This window comes from Brassica napus, chromosome C8, assembly GCF_020379485.1.
Source record: "Brassica napus cultivar Da-Ae chromosome C8, Da-Ae, whole genome shotgun sequence".
NCBI lineage: Eukaryota > Viridiplantae > Streptophyta > Magnoliopsida > Brassicales > Brassicaceae > Brassica > Brassica napus.
In genome coordinates this window covers 13,170,145-13,178,990 of record NC_063451.1, presented here as the reverse complement: position 1 = coordinate 13,178,990, position 8,846 = coordinate 13,170,145, and positions in this window count along the sequence as shown.

The window sequence follows — 8,846 nt, the reverse complement described above, 5'->3', positions numbered from 1 at the left end:
GTTATAGAACAAAAACGCATCGATCGATGCGTGTTCGGAAAACAGAATTATAAGGCAAAACCCGACCTTTTCTGGATCTAAACCTTAGAACTCTCATCCCCTCCGATTTCCCCTATAATTCGCCCCCCCCCTTTCTCTCTCTATAATCATCCGATTTGAACAATTTTGGGCTCCATTCCACTTGATTTTTCGAGCTCTACCTGATTCCTACACTCGTCTTCACCCTAAGACAGGTATACTCCGCGAATCTCCACATTCTGAAATCGTGTTCTTGAGCAATTTTTTGGGTTTTGTGAATTTCTTATTTCCGTGTTGATTCCTTGATCAAATATGCATGAAACAGATGTTTAAACATGGAATAGAACACAATTGTCTGTGATCAACGAGTTTGGAACAGGATTTGAGATGATTTAGGGATTGAGAATTTTTTTCAATTTGGTTTTTTTTTTATCACAACTCGATTTCGCTTTTCATTTTCATGTTGCTTTGAGTTCTTAATTGATTATAACCATGTTGAGAGCAATGATTCTATTTTGTAGAGAATGAAGCGCACGAAAATGTCAGCAAAAAAGAACACACAAGAAGAGGGTTCGTCTCAGCGAGAGAAGCAAAGGCCAAAGAAGTGGGATAAGTCTGATACCACCCACTACAACAACATGAAGAAGGTAGCCGTTCCGGCTACACAACTAGCATGTCCTGAGACGATGACAATATTGGGAATCCAAGCAGACATTGAAGGACTGTTCCAGAACATGGGTCTAGGCCAACTATGCAACCTCAACGAACCCACTTATCCGGAGTTGGTACGCCAGTTCATAGCATCCGCATACGTCACCCGTCCCGATGATAGCCATCAGGAAGGTTTTTTGGCATTCGTAGTGCAGAAAGTATACTATGAGGTATCTTTCACAGACCTCTGCAGACTATTTGGATTGAGTGCAGGGGAGAGGACATCTGGTCTTTATTGGACTTCAGAGCTGTTGAACTTCTGGGAAACGATTGGCACAGGGGTTTATAGATCTTCTCAGGCAAAGGAGTCACTTATCCGGAGCCCAGTACTGAGATATGCCACACGCCTCATTGGCTCATTGCTATACGGGACAACCACAGCCGCATCAGTCACGCAATGGGAGTTGTGCCTCCTGTACCAAGGTGTGAGGCATTTGCTACCGGCATTTGGAAACTCTACATTCCCACCTGCTACTGCCTTCAACATGGGAGCGGTGCTGGCCGCAAACTTAGCAGGATACAAGGGGAAAGTAACCAAATACAAGAGCAATGCATGTGGATTTGGTGCAGTGATTACTCGGATCCTTAGACATGTGGGTGTAGACTGCAAGAACCAGCAGGTAGCACTGGACAGATCGAACAACATTGCTTGGAACTACCTGGATGTCATTTCTCTAGTAAGTAAGGAGTTCATAGCTGGTCCCCACTCGAGGATCCATCGGGATGGTCCTTACGTCTACGTATTCCAGGACCGAGCGAAGAAAACACTCTACTGCCACCTACCTCAGATCGGTCTGACTTCTCTACTTTCAGAGGCTGCAGTTGAGTTCCTACCCCCTGCTACCGCACTAGTAGACAAGCCATCCTTCTTCACGCCAAAATATCAGACCAAAGGCAAGGGCGTGGTTGATGAAGAAGGAGAAGATGAGGCTGCACAAGCCATTCCAGATGATTCACAACCCCATCAGCTACTCCCATCAGACTCCAGCCAGTACAAGCTGCAAGAGCTTCCACCGAACGCCACTTCGCGCCAGCAACAACATTGGAGAGATCAGAGCATAAAGACAAACAACGACATGCTACACAAGATCTGGGCTGCCATTTCACGTATCAGGCCGTGTCGTTGCCAAAAGGATGATGTAGTTCATCGGGACAACTCTCCATCCAGCTCTGGTTCGGGTTCGAGTGGTACACACAGGGTAAGAAAGAGGTCCAAGAGACCCAACGATGCAGGAACATCTGGAGCAGGAGACGAGGAGTAGGAGCTATCACCGGCTATTTTATTTTCTTTTCTATTCTAACGTTTTATGGTCTTATTTTCTGTTAATTTTGAACTGAGTTTTTTTTTGGGTTTCTTAATTATGAGTTCGTATTTCTTTTACATGGTTTCTTCGTTTTATTTGGTTGTGTTCTGAGTAGTTTTTAATTCGTATTCAGCTTTGCCTTGCTAGATAAACCAAATAACTATTATCCGAGGAAAGAGGTTATATCAAGTGTTCCTCGGAATTTCCTCGGTATTTCTTTAAAAAAAAAAAAAATAAGTTCAATGGTAGTCTGTTTCCGAGTCATCATCACCAGATGAATCTGAATCTGGATCTTCGTGAAACTCTCCAATCACTGGTTCATCCTCTACGTGAACGACGGCTTCCTCTCCAAAGTCGGTTAAATCGACTACAAGGCCAACTCCAGCTAAATCTTCTGCTGCACTTAAGTTGCCGGATGTGCTTGGTTGTAGTGGGTCTTCCAGCTCAGAACTTCCCTGAACTCGGCCTCTCGGGTTGAGTCTTGTAACAGTAACCCATGGATCATCTCTGTTCCTTACCCGGGGGTACTTGATATAACAAACCTGTAACATTTAGAAAAATTATAAATTAATACACATGATGATGAATCATTCTGAATAATTAACATTTAATTACCTGATCGGCCTGAGAAGCAAGAATGAAAGGATCATAATATTGCAGCTTTCGCCTCGAATTTACTGATGTAACACCAAATGCATCTGTTCTCACACCTCGATCTGGGGTGTTGTCGTGCCAATCACAATAGAAAACAGTACAGCGCAATCCAACCATGCCCAAATACTTAATTTCCAAAATCTCATGTATGTGTCCGTAGTATACATCATCTCCTGATGCAGAACAAACGCCAGCATCATAAGTCGTACTCGAACGTCTCCTCTTCTGAGTTGTGAATGCATATCCTCGAGTACAAAATCTCGGATATGACTTCACAACAAAGTTTGGTCCAACGACCATCTCACGTATCCAATCGTCAAATGTTTCACCTCTGGCCAAACCAGCAGACACCTATTAATAGCACATATATATATATTATATCAATAAATGTGAATTAGTATAAATATGTGATAAAATATATTTTAATTTGTTTAAAGCACTCACATAAGTAAACATCCATCCACTAAATTCTCTCTGCTTCATTTCTTCTAGTTCGTCCTCTGTGGCGTATCTATACTCGAACCGCTTTTCTGCCATGAAAATCCTGTATATGATGACAATAATGTAATTAATTAAGATTTAAATTTCAACTTGTTAAAATAAAAATTTGTAAGCTCATTTATTTACCTCTCATATTGAAGAACGTCTTCGCAGTTGGTGAGCAAATATGTTTGCAAATGACTGCGCTCCTGCTCAGTAAGTCGACGGTCCTTTGGTTTTCCGCTAAGTCGTCCAACATCTGTGAAAATGTCTGGAACCGTAACATGATATGCTGCCCGTTCGCCTCTATCATCATGCCGAGCAGGTCTTCTGTTTTTGGTCTGAACTTCTGCTGGAAAGTAGTACTCGGCAAAGTTTGAAGTTTCTTCATTGATCATCTGTGCGACTATAGAACCTTCCACCCTACTTAAATTTTTCACCATCTTCTTCAAATGGAACATATACCGCTCATACAGATACATCCATCTATACTGCACAGGACCACCAAGTTCCAATTCTCTTGCCAGGTGAATAACAAGATGCTCCATAACATCAAAAAATGAGGGAGGAAATATCTTCTCAAGGTTGCACTGAATCACGGCTATGTTAGTCTTCAAATTTTCAATACCTTCAAGAGTCACTGATCTCGTGCATAAATCGCGGAAGAAACCACTTATCCCTGCAATTGCTTCATGAACATTTCGTGGTAATAGTTCCTTGAAGGCGAACGGAAGGAGGCGCTGCATCATTACATGGCAATCGTGGCTTTTCAAGCCAGTAAACTTTCCTTCCTTTCTGTCGATACAGTTACGCAAATTTGATGCGTAACCGTCTGGAAATTCCACATCGTTTGAAATCCAATCAAAGAACGCATCTTTTCCCGCTGCATCAAGTCGGTATATGGGAAAAGGAGCCCTACCATTTTCATCAACATGAAGTTCTGAACGAGCACATATATCGACTAAATCCAGTCTTGACTTCAAATTATCCTTTGTTTTACCTTGAACATTAAGGATCGTGTTCATGAGATTGTCAAAAAAGTTCTTCTCAATATGCATGACATCTAAATTATGCCTTAGCAGATGATCCTCCCAGTATGGCAGATCCCAGAAAATACTTTTTTTGTGCCAGTTATGTAGTTCTCCAACAGCATCTACCGGAAAACGCTCATGTCCACCGACTTCTGGCGTCCTTTCTGCACCAAAATCTCTTAGTTGTATCTTCAAATCTTTCCCACAAATTTCCGGAGGTGGACTGTCAAACACCCTCTTGTTCTTCGTAAACAAATTCCTACTCCTACGATATGGATGATCAGGTGGTAGGAATCTCCTGTGACAGTCAAACCAACACGTTTTCCTTCCGTGTTTTAGTTGGAAAGCATCAGTGTTATCTTGACAATATGGACATGATAGCCTTCCATGCGTTGTCCATCCAGACAACATACCATATGCTGGAAAATCACTTATTGTCCACATTAGTACTGCCCGCATTTGAAAGTTTTCTTTACACGAAACATCGTATGTTTCAGCACCTTGAGCCCATAGTTGTTGCAACTCATATATTAGTGGCTGAAGAAACACATCAAGTGATCTCTTAGGATGCTCTGGTCCGGGAACGAGAATCGAGAGAAACAAAAACTCTCGTCGCAAGCACAAGTTTGGGGGAGGTTGTATGGTGTAAGAATGACGGGCCATAGAGAATACTGTCTTCCACTCTTGCCAAACGGACTAAAACCATCAGTACATAATCCAAGGTAGACATTTCTTCTCTCATACGCAAAGTCGGGATACTTTGATTGGAAATGCTTCCACGCTTTTGCATCTGAAGGATGTCTGATCTCACCATCTGTTGAGTGCTCCGCATGCCATCTCATTGGTTGCGCTGTGCGTTCAGACAGATACAACCTCTGCAACCTTTCCGTCAAAGGTAAATACCACATCCTTTTATATGGCACTGGAACTCTTCCACTCGTATCTTTATAACGAGGCTTTCCACAAAATTTGCATGTAACCCGCTGTTCATCCGCCCTCCAATAAATCATGCAGTTGTCGCTGCATACATCTATTACCTGATACGATAAACCAAGACCAGCTACGAGTTTCTGAACCTCGTAGTATGAACCAGGAGCTACATTATCCTCGGGTAGAATACCTTTTACAAAATCAGCAATCGCATCCACACAGTCTTCAGCCAAATTATAATCTGTTTTAATGCCCATCAATCTTGTAGCAGATGATAAAGCTGAATGACCATCTCTGCAACCTTCGTACAATGGTTGCTTTCCAGCATCCAACATATCATAAAATCTCCTAGCTTCTGCATTGGGTAAATCTTCCCCTCTAAAATGATCATTTACCATCTGCTCAGTACCTACACCATAATCTACATCCGTTCTAATTGGTTCTTCTAATCTAACCGCTGGCTGAGGTTCGCTAGTACTACCATGTTCATAATCAGTTTCCCCATGATGATACCAAATTTTGTAACTTCGTGTAAACCCACTCAAATATAGATGAGTCCAAACATCCCACTCTTTAATAACCTTTCTATTTTTACAATTAGAGCAAGGACATCTTAACTTACCTGTTTTTGCTTCCGGTTGTCGGTGAACTAACCCCATGAATTCGGTTATACCTCGTTGGTATTCTTCCGTAAGCAATCTCGTGTTCGGATCCAAATGAGGTCGATCGATCCAAGAACGAAAATAATTTGAAGAAGACATATTTTTTATGAATCAAATTCGTGTGTAAATAGAGTAAGAGGGAGGATGAAGATATGGAGTAAATGAAGAGGAAGAGGAGTGCTTGTATATATAGATTAAATCCTGCCGACATACCAAGGAAATTCCGACGGAATTCCGACGGAAAAGGCTAGTTCGTCGGAATTCCCTCGGAATTTTGTAAAATCCCCCAACGGCTCTCCAACGGCTATAATATTTCCTCGGAATTCATCGGTTTTTTCCGAGGAACACATTGTTCCTCGGAATTTCCTCGGAATATTCCGACGGACTGAGGTTTCCTCGGAATTCCGTCGGTATATTCCGAGGAAATTCCGAGGAACCCCAATTTTGTGTTTCCTCGGAATTTCCTCGGAAATTCCTCGATATATTCCGAGGATTTCATTTTCCGTCGGAATGTCCGTCAGAATACCGCTGTTTTCTTGTAGTGTTTGTCCGCGCTACGCGTGGGATGTTTGCCATTTGTATTATTTAACAAAGAACATTTGTCATTAGATTCATTTGTTTTAATTCGAAAATCAAAGTTTGTAGTTGTTTTCTATGTTGATGTACTTCTTTTTATTAGTTTAATTATTGATCGGTTAATGGATCCGCTAGTTTTAGAGAAGCGAGATTATGAAATTAGTTCAATATATGGTGGCAGTGTGTATAATACAAAATGTATTTTGTTTTTTGTTTACATGCAGTTCAGGATTTATTTTAGTGCTAGTTTGAGTTTAAACGGGGTCGTGTTGACCTATTATTCAATGTTCTATTCATTCCAACAAAGAAAAGTCATACATTTAACCAAAATATTTAAGATGTATCAATAGAAAATAAAAATCTGAGACAATGATCTTGTTGTTAGGGATGGAACCGATATACCTATTTAGTCGACTAATATAACCGGTGGAAATGGGAGATCCCTGGTGGTAGCAGAGGTTTTTGATAACGTTAGAAAAACCGACCAAGGATCACATTCTTATAAACACTTCTTCCACCAACAACGGAGATTTACCTAGTTATGTAAATATTCGATTATAGAAATCTACATCTTCCCACCAAATTCTAGAAAGTGCCTTTTTGCGTTTACTTAGGCCTTGATTGGTAACCTTGCGAAATGGTGGAATGACATCTTAAACGCGATTCTGCAAGTATTTTACTAAAAAAAAAAGTTGCGGAATAAAAGAAAAAAAAAACTAAAACACAAAAAGTTTCATTAACTGAAAAAGTGAGTTTTAGTTGGTTATTTACAAAATTAAGACTTTCATATTATTAAGTTATATGATAATATCATTTTAAAATTTAAATAAATAGCGGTAATTTTTTTTATGCTAAATAGTTATGTTGTATATAAAGTTATTCTATAAGTTGTTTTAAAATATTATAAAATGTTAATCTGTTATTAAAACGTATTGAATAGCAAGTAAAATATTTATAATAAAAACTAAAGTATTTTTTAATAAATTTAAGTTATTTTAACATTTTGTAATAATTTGTTTAATTATTGATATTTGTATTTTCTTATAACAAAATAAATACCATATGAAATATTTTAATCCATTTATCATGTATTCTGTCAGTCTCATGATTACATGAATATTTGATATCATCTACAAAATGATTATGTTCGCACATTGCTGATTTGCCATTTTCTCTACAATTTTTGGCTAAGTGAACAGTTTTTTAATTTTATATATGTTAATAATAAACAGTTTTGGAAACATCATAATTACCATATTTCAGCTATGCAAATATTTGATATTATCTTATTTATTAATGTATTAAAATTTCTATTTGATTTTAGGTGAATCAATTATTTTAAGAAATAATTTAATAATATTTTATTAGATAATACACATTTTTAAGAAAAAGATGATAATTATCATTTACACAACTATTTGATATTATCTTATTAATATTATATAAAAATATTATTTTCTTATATATCATGAAAGGATTGTATCTATATTTTTGGTAATAAAAAGGTTATATATTTTTGAATTTAATATAAGCTCATCGATAGCATATACAATTTATTTTTATTTATTAGGGTTTAGTTTTTTAAAAATATGTTTCTACTAATTGTAAATTTTGCTAATATATGTTACCACAAAAGCTCATATTTATGTGCTACCAAATCAATATTGGATTACATGTCGTATGAGAAACATATAGAAAAAAAATTTGCAAAGAAAAAATTGAATCGTTTAAAACATAAGAGTTCTCCTAAATATTTTGAAAATATTGGAGGAATTATTTTTTATTGTATATTATATTTTTTTCTATAAGATAATTCTTATATATTTATTGGTGTTATTTGAAAAAAATATTTTTTTTCTGTTATAAAAATTTAAGAATTAAGATAAAAATATTTTATAATTAAATATTAATCAAAAAAAATTCTTAAAGAAAATTTTAAAAATACTTTTAATATGTGAATGTTTTAAAAGTTTTGACTCAGTAATAAGTATATATATTTTGATAAAAAACTTTGTCATATAGAAATAATTTGATGTTTGATTTAAGCCTTTCGAGAACATTTAAACTAATAAGATATAAACTAATAAATATGCGTAAAGTAATTAGACCCGCATGTGCGAGCAAAACACCTAGTTTATATATATATAAGCAAGAAATAAAATTGTCTTTTGGCTCTTTAATAAATTTTTTTTTGGTGATTTTCCTTTTTGATAGTTTTTTTTGTGAGAAAAATTTAAAGTGTCTATTTGGGAGAGTTGCCAATAAACAAATATATACATATATTAAAATAAACAGCAATACAAAACGACTGCAAAAAAAAAAAAATACTACACAAATTACTGCTTTGTATTTGTATTAGTGAATATTAACAATCTGACTTTATCAGTTGGATAGTATCGTCATTATTGAGCTTGCTCAGAAGCTATCGATGTTCGTCATCAGATATTTCCAACTCTTTACGCAAGTCTGATACCAAGACT